Below are 18,653 nucleotides of genomic sequence, written 5' to 3' on the forward strand. Positions count from 1 at the left end.
ATGTTGGCCAGGCTCCCGGCCTCAAATGATCCTCCCACCTCAGCCTCCCAAAGTGCTGGGATTACAAGCATGAGCCACCACCACCAGCCATGATCCATCCTTTTCCCATTGATTTGTGATGTCACCTTTATGGTGTATTATGTTCCCGTGTGTCCCTGGGTCTCTCTGCCGGTTCTCTGTTCTGTTCCATTGGTCTGTGCATTCTTGCATCTGTGTCTTTGCAGCAGTAGATACTAACCTCTGATGGGGCACATTTTCTCCTCATTGTTCCTCTTTTTCCACCATGGATCTTCCTGAGATTCCACTGTAAGCAAATGAATCTCATGAAGATCCCTGCAGGAGCCGCTCCACTAAATATTTCACCTTAACTTTTGTCTCTTCGTATGATGCTTATTGTTTGATTGTTAAATGTGAAGCATTCTTTATTTCATTTATTTTTTTGAGATGGAGTCTCACTTTGTTGCCCAGGCTGGAGTGCAGTGGCATGATTTCCACTCACTGCAACCTCCGCTTCCCAGGTTTAAGTGATTCTCCTGCCTCAGCCATTCTGAGTAGCTGAGATTACAGGTGTACGTCATCACACACAGCTAATTTTTGTATTTTTTAAAAATAGAGATGGGGTTTCACCGTGTTGGTCAGGCTGGTCTGGAACTCCCGACCTCAAGTGATCTACCCACCTCAGCCTCCCAAAGTGCTGGGATTACAGGCGTGAGCCGCCACGCCCAGCTAGCATTCTTTAAAAGTAAGTTTTTGTTATATAATTCAGACTGATGTTTCATTTCTACTGAGTTATAATTATCATGATCATTTTGGCCAGGTGCAGTGGCTCACGCCTGTAATCTCAGCACTTTGGGAGCCTGAGGCAGGAGGATCGCCTGAGCCCGGGAGTTCGAGGCCAGCCTGGGCAACATGGTGGGACCCGTCATCTCTATTTTTAAACTTATTGTGATTATTTAAAACATAAATCTCAGCCGGGTGCGCTGGCTCACGCCTGTCATCCCAGCACTCTGGGAGGCCGAGGCGGGTGGATCACGAGGTCAGGAGATCGAGACCATCCTGGCTAACACGGTGAAACCCCGTCTCTACTAAAAATACAAAAAATTATTCGGGTGCGGTGGTGGGCACCTGTAGTCCCAGCTACTCAGGAGGCTGAGGCAGGAGAATGGCGTGAACCTGGGAGGTGGAGCTTGCAGTGAGCTGAGATCGCGCCCCTGCACTCCAGCCTGGGCGACAGAGCGAGACTCCATCTCAATCAATCAATCAATCAATCTGTGGAAAAGTGAATGCTCTGTCATCTGGGAAGGACTCATTTGTTGCTCAAGGAGCTAGGCACACAGTCAGGACCATGGCCTGGCTTGCCTGTCGTGTGAGTAACCGGGCAGCATGGCCTTGCCATCTGCACACCCCCAGCCACTCAGGGAGTCGTACAAGAATCCTTGTTTCCATTCCAAGGCTTCTGCCAGGCAGGACCCATGGTCAGTTCACCCCTGAAGGCTCTCAAGTACCTGCTTGGCGTTCACTGGTTCCTAATTTCTGCATTGTTCTCAGCTTCTTTCCTCTCTCTCCCACCACATCCTCTGTTCTAATCCCTGACAGTTCCACTTTTATATCCATTTCCTCCTTCCCAGCCTCCAGAGCCCTCTCCCCCCGTAGCTAGAGCCAACTCAGTCCACCTGAACCCTCTGCTAGCCCCAAGGGCCGATCTGGACCCAACAGCCTTGGGCTGCAGCACTGGACACGTGTCAGGGTGGCCCGGCTTTGGCTTTGTGCGACTTCTTGTTCTCAGCTTGCTCCCTGGATCTGGTCAGAAATGTAACTAGTCTGTTTTCCCAGCCATGCATTATTTATTCTTACTAATTAAGCACACTGGATGGTCCTGATTATTGGAGCTTTGTTCTCTCCCTCACCTGGGTGCTTGCCAGGTACCTTCTTTTTTTTTTTTTTGAGGCAGAGTCTCACTCTGTCGCCCAGGCTGGAGTGCAGTGGCCGGATCTCAGCTCACTGCAAGCTCCGCCTCCCGGGTTCACGCCATTCTCCTGCCTCAGCCTCCCGAGTAGCTGGGACTACAGGCGCCGCCACCATGCCCGGCTAATTTTTTGTATTTTTAGTAGAGACGGGGTTTCACTGTGTTAGCCAGGATGGTCTCGATCTCCTGACCTCGTGATCCGCCCGTCTCGGCCTCCCAAAGTGCTGGGATTACAGGCTTGAGCCACCGCGCCCGGCCTGGGTACCTTCTTTCCGCAGATGCCCAGACCCTTGAGAACTTGGGTGGCGTTTGCTCTTCTGATTCCTTCTCCAAGGAATTAGAATCGAGGATGTGGGGGTCCTACCACCTATTGACCAACCTCCTGGATGCAGATCACCACAAACCGTAAAAATCACCTGTTCCATATTTACTGGCTCAGGTTGCTCTGAGAGGTGGATACTAATATCTCCTCCCCATGAAGGAGGAAGCAGGGGCTCAGAAGTTAAGTGGCCTACCCAAGGTGTGTGGCCAGAGGCGGGGGAGCCAGGGCTGCCCCTAGACAGCTGACTGGCAAAGCCCTCACTGCTCTCCTGCATCACAGAGCCTCACCTCCCAGGCCCCACTCCACCTTGTCCTGCTGCTGGCTGGGTGTGAAATGAGATAAGGCTATATTGAGAAGCTCAGTTCCTCCGCCCTGGACAATTACAACAATCTTCACGTTTGCCCCTTTATCCATTCATTCGACCAACGGATCGTCATTAAGCACATCATTCGTGCCAGGCAACGCTTCCACATGGCTTATTTTTTAGTTCAGCATTGACTGAGAAACGAGAGCTGTGGTTTGGATTACAGCACGCTCCTGCTCCCAAACCTTCAGCGACGTAGCTCAGGACAGGGCCGGCTGGAGCCAAGGAAGCCTGGGCAGGCTGGGCAGTCAGGGAGAAGCTGGGACCTGGAACCATGCCCATCCGTGAAGCTGGGAAGGCCGAGCACAGTGTGCAGAGGGCATGGCCAGGGCAGACTGGGGTCTGGGAGGCTCAGCAGCAGGGGGCAGGGACGGGTGGGGCATTGAAAGGGTCGCACAGGGCAGGAGGATGCAGGGCAGGGAGGAGCTGACCAGACTTAGGGAAGATCCTAGGGCCCAAGCCCCTCCAAGTCAGGGAAAGGACTCCAGATCCTGTGAGAGGTGAAAAAGAAGAGGAGGGTCCTTCCACCACAGGACCAGGCTGCTACATCTGCTTTTATAAGGCAGGTGATGCTTTATAAAAATTGAGGCAGGCCGGGCACAGTGGCTTACACCTGTAATCCCAGCACTTTGGGAGGCTGAGGCGGGCAGGTCACCTGAAGTCAGGAATTGGAGACCAGCCTGACCAACATGGAGAAACTCCGTCTCTACTAAAAATACAAAATTAGCCGGGCGTGGTGGCACATGCCTGTAATCCCAGCTACTTGGGAGGCTGAGGCAGGAGAATCACTTGAACCCGGGAGGTGGAGGTTGCAGTGAGCCGAGATTGTGCCATTGCACTCCAGCCTGGCAATAGAGTGAGACTCTGTCTCAAAAAAAAAAAAAAAAAGAAAGAAAGAAAAAGAAAAAAAGAAATTGAGGCAGAAAAGGGTACACATCGTGGCTAACATAGCAAGGGGATGGCTGCTTCAGGCAAGATGGGTCTTGAGCCCAGGGGAAACAACTTGGGTCCGAGGAGGCCTGACTCATTGAGCAGGGGCGCAGGCAGTGCTGGGGAGCAGACAGCTGATGGCTGCATCCCAGAGTCCTGTGTGGAGGATCCATAGCCCTCCAGAATCCGTTCCCCACCGCCAGTGTACCCACTACCCTCTTCTCTCCTACGCTGCGGTCATGCGGGCTTCTCCTCTCTCCCAGGCTGATCGCAGTCGCCCTGCTGCTGCTCCTGGACTTGTACTTTCCTGCAGCCCACCTCTCTACTTCCTCAACCCTACTTATCCTTTAACACCCAGTGCAAAGGCAGCAGACCAGACCTTCCCATTCTGTTTTAGCCACTCCCCTAACTTCAAGTTCTGCTCACTCGCTCACTGCTCCCTTGCCAGCTGTGCCAGGTTCCTAGGGCTGCTGTCACAAGGGACCACAAACTTGGTGGCTGAAAACAACAGAAATGTATTGTCTCTCAGCTCTGGAGGCTGGAAGTCTCCCTCTGAAATCCACAGGGCAGGATGCTTCCTTGCCTTCTTCAGCTTCTGTTGGCCCCAGGCATTGCTTGGCTTGTGGCAGCATCACTGTCATCCCTGCCTCTGTGGTCACAGCCTCATCTTCCCTCTGTGTCTCTTCTGTCCTTAGGGGAGCACCAGTCCTATTGGATTAAGAGCCCACACTACTCCAATGTGACCTCAAACTAATTACATTTGCAATGATCGTATTTCCAAATAAGGTCACATTAGGAGGTACTGGGGGTTAGGACCTCAACATATATTTCTGGGGGACAAAATTCACCCCATAACACCTGCTATTAGAGTTAGCTGTACACAGGTCTGCATCCTTCACGACAGGTCTTCATCCTTCACAGCCTACCATTCAGTGGTTTTGGAATGAGACAGACCTGGGTTTGCCACTCACCCTTTGTATAAACTGGAGCAAGATTCCCAAGCAATCTGTCCTTTCCCATCTGTAAAATAACCACAACACCCAGAGTCACTGTGCTACTCATTAGAGTCAATTCATGCACCTGGAGAGTGCCCAGGAAATGTTATCATAACAATAATACAATAAACTAATACATTTATTAAAACAAATCAAAATCATAATTAATAACATTAATCCAATTAATAAATAAAACAATAATTAATATTGTGTGTTGAACATAGCAGATGCTCAATAAATAAACGTTAGTCACCATTTCCTCTAATAGGTATGTACTAAACTGGCCGGCTGGCAGAACACTGGAGCTAAGGAGCTTTTCCAGAGGGAGGGGGAAGCGGTGGCCGACAAGCCCTGGAGGCGCCATCCATCCCCTGCATCGCGAGAATTGCTGAGGTGACTACGTGGCGCTGCCCATTCTTGCCTGGGTGGCAGGAAGATCCTGGTTCCCACTCCCACACCACAGAATCCTGGCTGGCTCTGTGGAAATGTGACGGTGGAACAGGCAGAGACTCCACACCCTGCTCTGTTCTCTAAGGCTGTGTGTGGGTGTGTGGGTGTGTGCGTGTGTGCGTATGTGCGTGTACGTATGTGTGCGTCTGTGTGTAAGGGCTTGGAAGACAGAGGCCAGAAGAGCCAAGAGTCCTTCCAAAAGGATCTGTTTCAGGCTGGAATGAAAGACGGCAACCAGAGCATGCCCTCCGGCTCTGCAGGCCTTCCTGGTTTCTGTGGAGAACCAGATTCTCCTGTGGAAAGAGGGTGGGTGGCAGACGCAGCCAAGCATTTGGAATCAGAGACCTGCGTCTGAAACAGAACTCTACCTTTGACAAGCTGGGTGACCTCAGTGACCACAGCTTTCTCTCAAAGTGGGGCCGATAAAATCTGCCCTATCAAAGAAGAACATGATACAAGTGCCAGCTATTAATATTTATGTCTCATTGTTGCCAACCCTTGAAGATACATTTCCAAAGCCCATCCAAGTTTACAAAGTACTGTCACAGCTTTGCTTTGTTTTGATTTTCATTTAGACAACGTAAAAAACAAAACTAAACCTTTTAATTACTATTAGAAAGAAGGGAATATGTCTAAGGTTTAGTATTCATCTGCAGTGGGATCAAACTTGGCCTCCTTTCTCCTCTGCATATTTTATGAACATCCAAAAATGTATGCTTCTATTTTGAGGGATTTCCTCTTCTTCTTTATTTGCTTCTTTATTTTTCTTTTTCATTTTTCTGACCCTATGTGTTATATTGAAGAGTTTCTTCTTCTTTTTATAATACATTTCATTTATTTATTTATTTATTTATTTGAGACGGAGTTTTGCTCTGTCACCCAGGCTGGAGTGCAGTGACACGATCTCGACTCACTGCAACCTCTGTCTCCTGGGTTCAAGAGATTCTCTTGCCTTAGACTCCTATGTAGCTGGAACTACAGGCATGTGCCACCACTCCCAGCTAATTTTTTCTTTTTTTTTTTTTAGTAGAGACAGGGTTTCACCATGTTGGTCAGGCTAGTTTCAAACTCCTGACCTCAAATGATGAGGCCACCTCAGCCTCCCAGAGTGCTGGGATTACAGGCATGAACCACCACGCCCAGTGAGTTTCCTCTTCTTAAGAGCAAACTCAGACCCAGCATATGCCCTCATTAGACTTTAAACAAGACAAATCCTTCCATAGTAGACACTAATCATCATTTACTTGAGGTTTATAGAGAAATTGTTTTAAGGTGACACACCAAAGTGGGATGCAGGTTTTTAGGAAAGAAGATAGTGATGGAATTTTATCCAGAAATCACAGGTCTAAGGGACAGACATCATTGTAGCAGATCAACACAGACACACTGCAAAACATGAGTAGTTTGACCCGGCGCGGTGGCTCATGCCTGTAATCCCAGCACTTTGGGAGGCCGAGGTGGGCAGATCACAAGGTCAGGAGATTGAGACCATCCTGGCCAACATGGTGAAACCCCCATCTCTGCTAAAATAGAAAAAATTAGCTGGGCATAGTGGCGCAAGCCTGTAATCCCAGCTACTCGGGAGGCTGAGGCAGGGGAATCTCTTGAACCCGGGAGGCAGAGGTTGTAGTGAGCCGAGATCGTGCCACTCTACTCCAGCCTGGTGACAGAGCAAGACTCCATCTCAAAAAAAAAAAAAAAAAAAAAAAAGAAAAGTAGTTTTATTATTAAATTTAAACTTTCCAGCAAAGCCAGTGAGGGCAATGGATAAGATGCACATAGATAACCAGAGAGAGGTACAAAGTGTGATGAGGTCAGAGAATAAATAGCTCACATTCTTTGAGGGTAGTAAGGAGAGTACCTAAAGTCTTTCTTCTGATGTGGGAGAGATCAGAGCCCAGATAAAGGGAAGGGAATAAACTATGACAAGCTGGTGATCTGAGGTAGAAAAGCAAGTTTCTTTTTTTTTTTTAAGACAGAGTTTTGCCCTTGTTGCCCAGGCTGGAGTGCAATGTGCGATCTTAGCTCACTGCAACCTCTACCTCCTGGGTTCAAACAATTCTCCTGCCTCAGCCTCCCAAGTAACCGGGATTACAGGTGCCCACCACCACGCCTAGATAATTTTGTATTTTTAGTAGAGATGGGGTTTCACCATGTTGCCCAGACTGGTCTCGAACTCCTAGGCTCAAGTGATCCTCCCACCTCGGCCTCCCGAAGTGCTGAGATTACCGGTGTGAGCCACTGTGCCTGGCCAGGGTGAATATTTTCACCCTGTAATTTTTGTTCCCTTTTATTGTCCTGTACTTGTCTGAATCCCCTACCCTGCTCCATACATACATACTAGCTACTAGAAAGTATAAAAGAGTAGGAAATAAATGTCTTAAATCTTTCCAGATTAACAAATTTGTATTGAGCTCTGATAATTCTAATGAATCACTGAGCAACACCAAAGTTTGAAAATCGTAGATCTCACTTGAGAGATTAACTTTGAATGTGTTGCTCCTGGTTTTGCAATCACCTGACAGGTTCTTCCTGTCTGCTGCACAGACAAAATTAATCCATTGAGACCATGGCATTGCAGTAAAGAAGGAGTTTAATTGATTTGAGACTGGCCATGCCACATGGAAAAAGAGACACTACTCAATCTCCCCAGAAATTCGGAAGCTAGTACAGTTTGGAGGCAAGTACAGTTTAGTGGGCAGGGAGCTAAGGAAGGGAGAATGCTGATTGGCTGGGGATGCAATCACAGGGGAGTGGAGAACAGCCGTCTTGTGCTAAGTCCACTTCAGGGTGGACCCCCAGAGGAGTTGCTGGTCTGGCTGGGGCCATCTGGTAGTCAGCAATGCAAAAGCCTGAAAAGACATCTCAAAGGGCCAGTCTCAGGTTCTACAATAGTGATGTCATTTATAGGAGTAATAGGGAAGTTGCAGATCGTGTGACCTCCGGAATAATGGCTGGGAGTCATTTTTTTTTTTAATTAGAAAAAGTATTTATTTCTGCTCCTTTCATACATCTTATTGTTCAGGAAGCGGTCTTACATACATATCTGAAATAATCTACCATCACACACTCTAGTTAAAGGCAAAACACCATAGGTAAACCTGGTCAGCTGTCCAGAGTTCTCAGCTTATGGAATCTTGCTTCTTGATTTTATGTTAATTTCTGAACATCAGAAACATCATCTCCAAAAAGTGTTAAGGGGGTTGTAAAAAATAATCCCTTTATTTGATATTATCATTGTAAATATGGAGCATCTTTTCTTTAAGAAATGAAAAACTAAGAAGAAAATGCTACTCAACATCGTTGGTACAGCAATAGGTCAGCAGGAAAAAAAAAGACTGTGATAAACTTGCCTCTTTAATACCAAGAAGGAACTCTAGTCCAAGCTTCAATACGCTTCCTGTTTTTTCACTAGGTATTTCTTTTACTGCTGCTCTTCATTCTTTTCCACATTTCATATTAGAGAATTGGACAGTCTTTAAACTTCGTTGACAGGAGCAAATCCAATACCCAGTGAGTTCTTCTCAAAGGCACTCTAACCCATCAGATAGCCCGGCAGTTTCATTCTCATGAATACTCTAGTCATGAAAAAACTCAATAGGACACAAATGAATCCAATGAATAGAAGAAGAAATCTACTGAGTTTTGGGATATTTGGTGCATTCGATCAGTCCAGGAATATGAAACCTAAACCTCCCATTGTAAACAGGAAGCTGGATGCAAGTCCTTGCATAATATATTGTTCATTTACTCTGTAGGCCAAGAAAGCTACTGGGCTCTGATGCCCGTGTTCATCGGTCATAGAGCCAACACTTGGAGGTTCAACAATAACATCATAAATTATTCCTCCAGTGACCAGGAAGTAAGACACCACCACTAGAGCATACACAATCATGGCCGACGCCACGTGCAGCCAGGGCGGCTTCTTCAGCTTCAGGTTGGGACATTCGAGCACTAAGAATAGGACTCGGTACAAAGTCTCCATGCTGGTGGCAGCAAGGGCGGCTGGTAGTCATTTAACTATGCTTACATTTTAGCAGAGTTCAGGCCCCTCTCATCCTCCTAACCTGGTGGTTACTTTTACAAGGGTGGTTTAGTTTTGGGGAAGGGGCATTATCATTTAAACCATAAACTAAATGTGTTAGCTTGACCCAAACCCGGGAATGACCAAAGGCAGTTTGGAGGTTAAAGGCAAGATGGAGTTGGTTAGATCAACAGATCTCTTGCACTGTCATAATTTTCTCATTGTTTCAATCTTTTCGAAGGCGGTTTCAATTCAATTAAGATACGAAATAAAAACTGTCCAGACATTGAATCTTGGACATACGCTCATCTTAGTGCCTTGGCATTTGCTCCTCCCCCTGTTGGGACACGCTTCCCCTGGGGTATTTAATGGCTCTCTCTCAATTCCTTCAGGGATCTGTTAAATGCGGCTTCCTCAGAAAGCCTTCCTTGCTCACCCTATTTGAAACAGTGCTCTCATCAACTCCAACCCTTTCTTCTGCTCCAACGTCTTCAAAACACTTAATTCTACCCAACGTTAGAGTACACAGCAATTTGTTCATACATTTATGGTATTTTTGCTTGTTAGAACATACACTCTATGGGCACCCACTTTACCTGGCACACTGAAGGCACTCAATAAATATTAGCTGAATGAATGAATGATTGGATGAGTGAATGAATGACCATTTGGCTTATCACATAACTCTACATGTGATTGGCTAAACAGTCTTGCTGAGGTCCAGGAAACAGAGAACTAGTAAGGAAAGAGGCTCTCCTCTCACCTGCAGGTCACGTAGGTCACCAGGCAGAGGCATAGCTGCCTCTACTGCTAGAAGGAACATCTTTTGTTTGCTAATTACATACAAGAAACTCCACTTTTGGCTGGGTGTGGTGGTTCATGCCTGTAATCCCAGCACTTTGGGAGGCCAAGGCGAGAGGATCACTTGAGCCCAGGAGTTCAAGACCATCCTGGGCAACACAGAGAGATCCCATCTCTACGAAAAATACAAAAATTAGCCAGGTTTGGTGGTGTGTGCCTATCGTCTCCACTACTCGGGAGGCTGAGGTGGGAGGATCACTTGAGCCTGGCAGGTAGAGGCTGCAGGGAGCCGAGATCACACCACCGCACTCCAGCCTGGGTGACAGAGTGAGACCCTGTCTCAAAAAAAAAAAAAAAAGAAAAGAAAAGAAAAAGAAAAAGAAACTCTACTTTCTGTAAATCATGAATGCAGATACTTTATAATAGCTATACTTGTCAATATTTTCAAAACCTAATTGGGGCTTATGGATTAAAAAGTATATTAGCTGAAAACATTCTGACTCAACACAACAATTATACCCAGTAGCATTAGAGGAGAAGCACTTAATGATAAATTATGCTTGTGGCTAACAGAGCATTTGCACTAAATGGGTAACATTTTCATTTCCTGTTTCAGTTTCCACATCGTTTGTAGAGAGCTTTATTACATACACCCCAAACCTAAGTGAAAGGTTGAGCCCGTAAATTAGGATTCTGACTTCCCCATTTACTCCAAACTCTTCAATGGCTTATTTTCTATTTCTATAAAAGCCAGAGATCAAGAATTCACGCAAAAGGGGATTTAGGAAATATTAATTCATCTCCCTTAGGGAGCCCAGTGCCAAAAGACCAACCACAAAGTTAAAAAATAGTGATACATTGCAGGGAGGCAGTGGTGAACAGAAGACGGAGACAAGGACAAAGTGATGACAAGAAGAGAGGAACTGATTTTTTTTACAGACGCTAACAACATAAGGAAACATGTTAGCTCCCTCTTTCTAAAAGGTAAAGAAGGACAACTATGAAATTAATTGTTCTGTTAGTGGACTATCAAGGCAATTAAGTCTTGTTCTATTCAGTATATTTCCTCCTCAAATCATAACACATATTGAAATGTGGAGAGTTGGAGTCACGGTGTAAGAGTCTTATATTTTCCGTGGGCTGTGTGAAGGTGATAGCATTTTGCACATTCCGCTGGTAGCACGTATCTTGCTGCCCTGTAATGTTTGTTTACATTTATATGCACCATGGTGGATTATGACCTCCTGCGGGGCTGGGCCTCTGGACTCATAATCCTCTGCACACTAGTACAACCCATTAAACATTTCGTAGATCAACTATGAAGCAGGTGCACCTTTGCCCTACGGTTCCTTAAAACTCATTCAATATTCAATTAAATCCAGAAGGTCTAGCAAATTCTTAGTACAGCAATGAAATCTGGTAGTTTGTCAAGAGTCAACTGGTGTTCAGTTGTTTAAAAAAAATAGATTAGAGTTACTCAAAAATTTTCTATGGGAGGCTGAGGAGGGAAGATTACTTGAGCCCAGGAATTCAAGGCTGCAGTGAGCTATGATCACACTACTGCACACCAGCCTAGGTGACAGAGCGAGACCCTGTCTCTTAAAAAAAAAAAAAAAAAAAAAAAAAAAGGCTGGGCACGGTGGCTCAAGCCTGTAATCCCAGCACTTTGGGAGCCCGAGACGGGCGGATCACGAGGTCAGGAGATCAACACCATCCTGGCTAACACGGTGAAACCCCGTCTCTACTAAAATACAAAAAAAAAATTAGCCGGTCGTGGTGGCGGGCGCCTGTAGTCCCAGCTACTCGGGAGGCTGAGCCAGGAGAATGGCGTGAACCCGGGAGGTGGAGCTTGCAGTGAGCTGAGATCTGGCCACTGCACTCCAGCCTGGGTGACAGAGCGAGGCTCCGTCTCAAAAAAAAAAAAAAAAAAATCTCTGAAAGTGGAATGAGAGATTTTGTAGTGAATAGAATGTTAAGTAAATATTTGAGAAATATATTGAAAGTGTGATAGGAGAAATTTAATTTTCACAGATAAAATAAGCTTCTCAATGACAAATAACTTTGCAAAAAATTTGTTGGCACAATAGCACTCAAATGTGTATCCACTTTCCTGTATTCACTAATAGTTTACTGTTTTTCTTTTCTGGTTTTGTTTTTTTGTTGTTGTTTGTTTATTTGTTTGTTTAGACAGGGTCTCCATCTGTCGCCCAGGTTGGAATGCAGCAGCACAATCTTAGCTCACTGCAGCCTCGACCTCCTGGGCTCAAATGATCCTCCCTCCTCAGCCTCCCCAGGTAGCTGGGACTGCAGGTATGCACCATCATGCCTGGCTAATTTTTTTGTATTTTTAGTAGAGACAGGGACTTACTCTACTTACTCTACTCCATGTTGCCCAAGCTGGTTTTGAACGCTCAAGTGATCCACCCACCTCAGCCTCCCAAAGTCAGAGACCACAGGCGTGAGCCACTACACCTGGCCCTGGTTTTCAAATACTTAACTGCTTCCCCAGGTGGAAATTCTAAGGATCAGTATTGACCCATTCACTCATTTACTCATCGATTCACTTAACCAGTATTTATCGAGTTCTCACCATGTGTCCAAGCACTAAGGATATTTTAGTGTATGAATATAGACATGCCATTGTGGAGCTTAGAGTTATCAAACCAATACATAAACAGTCAAAACATTTCAGCTGTGATAAGAAGATGTATTTGTTGTACATGGTGCTAGAGTTATTATAAGGGAGATTTGCTTTAAGCTGGGTCCTCAAGGGAAGCTCCCTAGAAGAAATGATGAATAAACTAAGATCTGGAGGATGGTAGATGAACCAGGGCAACAGAGGAGGGAAGAGCGATGCAGGCACAAGAGAAGCCAAAGTTTCTGGGGTGGGACGCAAAACCAGTGGGGCAGAGGCTGGAGACCGTGCCAGTGCATAGGGGTTATGGAATTTGACTTATCCTTGGAAAATGGGAAGTCACTGAAGTGCTTTAAGCCAGAGAGGAGATGGGTTGAGCTGTGGTAAGATCCGATTTGCCTTCCCCAAGATGCTCTGATCCTGTGCAGAGGAAATATTAAGGGGCAATTGAATTGGATTAGGAGCTAGATGACTTGGACAGGAGACTTGAGGGAGGCCTAATGTCCCCCAATCCCACAAAGAGTGGCTCCTTCTTAGCAAAAGTCAGTGTTTTGCTGCAAAATTAAAATAATAGCTGAAAATGTATTTCCCAACTTATAGGAAGATGGAATGCCAGCCACATTGAACCCAAATGATTTTTTAAATGTAATTGTTCCTCCACAAAGCCTACAAGCTTCTCAAAGGCAGGAAACGTATGTTATTATTCATTGTGTCTTCAGGCCCAACATACCAGATAAACTGAATAAATGATTGTCAAATACATGACGAAAGCACGGTGTGTTTGTTTGCTAGGGCCACCATAACAAAGTACCACAGACCAGGTGGCTGAAACAATAGAAATGTATTTTCTCATCTTCTAGGAGGTAGAAGCCTGGGATCTGCTGGGTGCAGTGGCTCACACCTATAATCCCAGCACTTTGGGAGGCCAAGGAGGGAGAATCACTTGAGGCCAGGAGTTTGAGACCAGCCAGGAAAACATAGCTAGACTCTGTCTCTGTTTTTTTTTAAAAAGAAGATCGAGGTGTGGACGGGGCTGGTTCCTCTTGCAGTCTGAGGGAAGGATCTGTCCCAGGCCTCTCTGCCCCGTGGATGGCTGCTCTTTCATTGTCTTCTCATTCTCTCCCTCTATGTATGTTTCTGGGCCCACATTTCCCCTTTTATGACACCAGCCGTTTTGGATTAGAGCCCACTCTACTGACCTCATTTTAAGCTTGACCGCCTCTGTATAGACCCTATCCCAATCCAAATAAGGCCACATTCTGAAGTATTGGGTGTTAGGATTTCAACATAGGAATTTGAGGAGATAACATTTAGCACATAATCCATGGGGCTGTGCATTTTTTGTAGCTGGGCGGTGTTAGAAGAAGCCCTTTCAATGTGGCAGCCTGTGCTAGCAGCCAGCGGGCCCCCTCGTGGGCCAAGCTTGAGTGGAGTTGGTGGTGGGTAGGGCAGGGCGTAGAACATGCCTTTACCTGGTCTCTTCAAAGCCCATCTCATTTTCTTTCTTTCCTCTTTTTTTTTTTTTTTCCAGATAGAATTTCGCTCTGTTGCCCAGGCTGGAGTGCAATGGTGCTATCTCAGCTCACTACAACCTCTGCTTCTCGGGTTCAAGCAATTCTCCCATCTCAGCCTCCCGAGTAGCTGGGATTACAGGCATGCACCACCACACCCGGCTAATTTTGTATTTTTAGTACAGACAGGGTTTCACCATGTTGGCCAGGCTGGTCTTGAACTTCTGACCTCAGGTGATCCGCCCTCCTCAGCCTCCCAAAGTGCTGGGATTACAGGCGTGAGCTACTGCACCTGGCCCCATCTCATTTTCTGGAAAAGGCCCGAGCTAAGTAGATAGATTTTCCGAATTCTTAGAGGTTGAATTGTATTTCCCACCAAAAAAAAAAAAAAAAAAAATTCCTCTATTGAAATCCTAATTTCCCCAATACCTAGGAATGTGACTGTATGTGGAAATAGGGTCTTTAAACAGGTAATTAAATTAAAATTAGGTCATTAGTTGTGCTCTAATCCAATATGGCTCGTGTGTTTAGAAGAGGAAATCTGGACAGATGGGTGCAGGCATGTGAAGACACAGGCGGAAGACGGTCATCTGCAAGCCGAAGTGAGAGACCTCAAAAGAAACCAACCTTGCCGACACCTTAATCTCAGACTTCTATTTGACAGAGTGATGAGAACATCAATTTCTGTTGTTTCAGCCACCAGTCTGTGGAATTGTGTTATGATGGCCCGAGTAAACTAACACACAATCCAAACTGGCTAGCACTCCTATTCTCAAAGCCCAGGTTTCACCCAATAATTCCAAACTATGGTTCGCTTCTTTTTTTTTTAAATGATTATTATTATTTTTTGAGATGGAGTCTCACTCTGTCGCCCAGGCTGGAGTGCAGGGGAGCAATCTCAGCTCACTGCAACCTCTGCCGCCCAGGTCCAAGCACATCTTCTGCCTCAGCCTCCCGAGCAGTTGGGATTATAGGCGCCCGCCACCACAACTGGCTAATTTTTGTAGTTTTTAGTAGAGACGGGGTTTCACTATCTTGGCCAGGCTGGTCTTGAACTCCTGACCTCGTGATCTGCCTGCCTTGGCCTCCCAAAGTGCTGGGATTACAGGCGTGAGCCACGGCGCTCGGCCGTTTCACTTCTTATTAATCACGACCAATGTTTCCTGAGCACTTACCACATGTCAGACACGGTATTAAGAATGTTATCAGTGTTATTTACTTAACCTGTGCAAATAGAGATAGGGACTGTTACGATCTTAATTTTTATAGAAAAGAAACCTGAGAGTAAGAGACCTGAAGAAACTTGCCTGAGGTCATCCAGAAGGAAGAATAAAGAGTCAAGGTGTCTCCAAGGCAATGCCCTTCCACCCCCAGCACCTCTGAGCTGGCCTGAGAACATGTTCCAGGAGGAAAAGCCTCACTTCACGGTGGGGTCTGGGGCACAGTCAACGATCTGGGGGCTTAGGTGATGAAGTGAAGGTATCTCTTAAAACAACTTTTCTAGTTTCTCGGGTCGGCTTCTGACTCTAGGTTCTTCTTAATTCTTGCAGAAACCATAACCCCTCTATTAACAGTATTAAGACTATGCCATGCCGGCCGGGTGCAGTGGCTTATGCCTGTAATCCCAGCACTTTGGGAAGCCCAGGTGGGCAGATCACGAGGTCAGGAGATCAAGACCATTCTGGCTAACATGGTGAAACCCGTCTCTACTAAAAAAAAAAAAAAAAAAAAAAATACAAAAATTAGCCGGCCATGGTGGCGGGCGCCTGTAGTCCCAGCTACTCAGGAGGCTGAGGCAGGAGAATGGCGTGAACCAGGGAGGCAGAGCTTGCAGTGAGCCGAGATCACGCCACTGCACTCCAGCCTGGGCGACAGAGCAAGACTCATGCCTGTAATCCCAGCACTTTGGGAGGCCGAGGTGGGCAGATCACGAGGTCGGGAGATCGAGACCATCCTGGCTAACACGATGAAACTCCGTCTCTACTAAAAATACACACACACACACAAAATTAGCCAGGCGTGGTGGCGGGCGCCTATAGTCCCAGCTTCTCGGGAGGCTGAGGCAGGAGAATGGCGTGAACCCGGGAGGCGGAGCTTGCAGTGAGCCAAGATCTTGCCACTGCACTCCAGCCTGGGCGATAGAGCCAGACTCCATCTCAAAAAAAAAAAAAAAAAAAAAAAAAAAAAAAATAGGCCGGGCGCGGTGGCTCAAGCCTGTAATCCCAGCACTTTGGGAGGCCGAGACGGGCGGATCACGAGGTCAGGAGATCGAGACCATCCTGGCTGACACAGTGAAACCCCGTCTCTACTAAAAAATACAAAAAAACTAGCCGGGCGAGGTGGCGGGCGCCTGTAGTCCCAGCTACTCGGGAGGCTGAGGCAGGAGAATGGCGTGAACCCGGGAGGCGGAGCTTGCAGTGAGCCAAGATCACGCCACTGCACTCCAGCCTGGGCAGCAGAGCGAGACTCTGTCTCAAAAAAAAAAAAAAAAAAAAAAAAAAAACCGAGAGATCATCAAATCACAAAGAAATGGGGGAATGTGGAATCTGTCCTTGATGACTGCCACTGAATATTCACACTAACGTCACAGTGAGGTCCCTGTTCATTTGTGCAAGAGAATACGTACGAACATTTAGGCGGAACATACTCAGAGTAGAGTACACAGACCTCTCCTTCCTATTCAGGCCTTCAGCTGGCATTAGGGGTTTGAGACCTTGGAATGCTGACAAAGAGAACCTCACTTTAAAAGCCTGTTTCCAAAAGGGTGGCACACGGGACAGGATGAAGTGTTTAATCTCACGAAATATTGAACTCTAGAGTATAAATCTGCCCATATCACTAGAGATGAAAGAGTTATTCCTGTTTTTATGTCTAATTGTGGAACAGGTGAAATTTGCATTTCCCTAGAATCACTGCCCCTGTTGATGGTTGCAACATACAGTATTGAGGAACAGCAAATCATACTCTAAGAGGCAGCAGTCCCCTATGTCCTGCCGTTTTCCGTGTTTCTGCCTTCTATAGACACCCTTGGCACCACTCAGAAATGTTTGAGACTTTATGGAGAAAGAAGACTGGTGAGAATTTCCCCGTACTTGGAAGGGTTAAGCACTGAGTCAATCTACAGCAAGTGGCACACCCAGTTTGAGGTCCACGAGGGTGAAGTAATTTATCTGTGAGTCATATCACTGAATACACTGTTCTATAGAATGTTGGTTAGCAACTCACTTCCAAACATCGCGGCCCATGGTTCTGTTAGACATAACATTTGAAAGTGAGATGAGTTGCTCATTTTGGTTTAGCAATAGGCAATGAAATGAATCTGGCATTGAAACGGACGTGGGTTTTTACAATGGGTTTAGACTCTGAAAAGAAGTGCCGTGTTGCATGATTCCATCTTCGCACTAAGCATGAAAGCCGGAGAAGGACCATCCGGTGCTCCTGGTGGAAAGTGTCTCGGGACACTGCCTGTGAGGTTTTCAGGATTGGAAAAAGAAGAGGAAAGGAAACCCAGCCCCGTGGTTTTCTTGTTTTATAATGCGGCCATTTCAGAGGCTGTGACTATAGGATTAAATGCTTAGCACTTGGCAGGACTTTATACTGACTGGTGTTTAAAACTTAAAATTCAGTTATTCCAACCACAGATACTATTAAAAGAATTCTGGAGTCAAGAGGAATGAGCAGGCAAGAGGGTGAGGGTGTGTCTATGGCTGGAAGAAAGGGGTGATGAGTTGCTGTTTTGTTGCTAGGCAATAGGCTTTATGTGACAACAATTCCTTTCCTCTAAAGAACTAGAGTGTTCTTTTTGTTTAATGAAAGCAGTAGATTTTCTTGGTACAAGAGGTACCCATTGAGTTTACGTGAATACGTGGTATTATAGTAAACAGTGCTTATGAAAGGGAATGCTATTCTAGTTTTGAATTCTTTTGTTTTACGTTGCCACCTCTAGAAATCATTTGCCTGAGGAGATATGGTTTTTTCCTTTTCTCAAATGATTTCTATTGTTTGGCTTGTCTGACTGTAAACCTCTAAATTACCCCCAACTGAGTTATGAATGTGCTTCCGAACTTCTCAACAGATAGCGTGTTTGTGTTTGGGGATGTTAGAAGATTTGCTTTTATAATTTCAAACTAGTTAACAAATCCTGTTGTAAATATGTTATGGTATCTTCTATATTTCTTCTTTTATTGACCCTATTATAATGTAAAATGTTGTCGACTGCTTATGGTCACAGTAAGACAGGGCCATATATCTCTTGCATCCTTACAGCCTTAATACCAATCTAACGTAAAACTTGGAATATAATTCATATTAATAAATGAATGGTTGTTGAATAAATGAATGAATGGATGCACAAGTGATTAATGTAGTGTTGCATTTTCCAGTGACATGGATTTATTTATTTATTATTTTGTTTTTGAGATGGAATCTCGCTCTATCTCCCAGGCTGGAGGGCAGTAGAGTGATCTCAGCTCACAGCAACCTCTGCCTCCCCTGCCTCTCGGGTTCAAGCGATTCTCCTGCCTCAACCTCCCGAGTAGCTGGTATCACAGGTGTCTGCTACCATGCCCTGCTAATTTCTGTATTTTTAGTAGAAGATGAGGTTTCATCATGTTGGCCAGGCTGATCTCGAACTCCTGACCTCAAGTGATTCACCT

General features: G+C 45.9%; 1 pseudogene; it reads right to left on the bottom strand.

Moving 5' to 3' along the window:
- Positions 1-8,513: 8,513 nt before the first annotated feature.
- LOC102146910 (oligosaccharyltransferase complex subunit OSTC pseudogene) lies at positions 8,514-9,125 on the bottom strand (annotated as a pseudogene).
- Between the last annotated feature and the right edge of the window lie 9,528 nt (positions 9,126-18,653).

Source organism: Macaca fascicularis, chromosome 4 (genome assembly GCF_037993035.2).
Source record: "Macaca fascicularis isolate 582-1 chromosome 4, T2T-MFA8v1.1".
Lineage (NCBI taxonomy): Eukaryota > Metazoa > Chordata > Mammalia > Primates > Cercopithecidae > Macaca > Macaca fascicularis.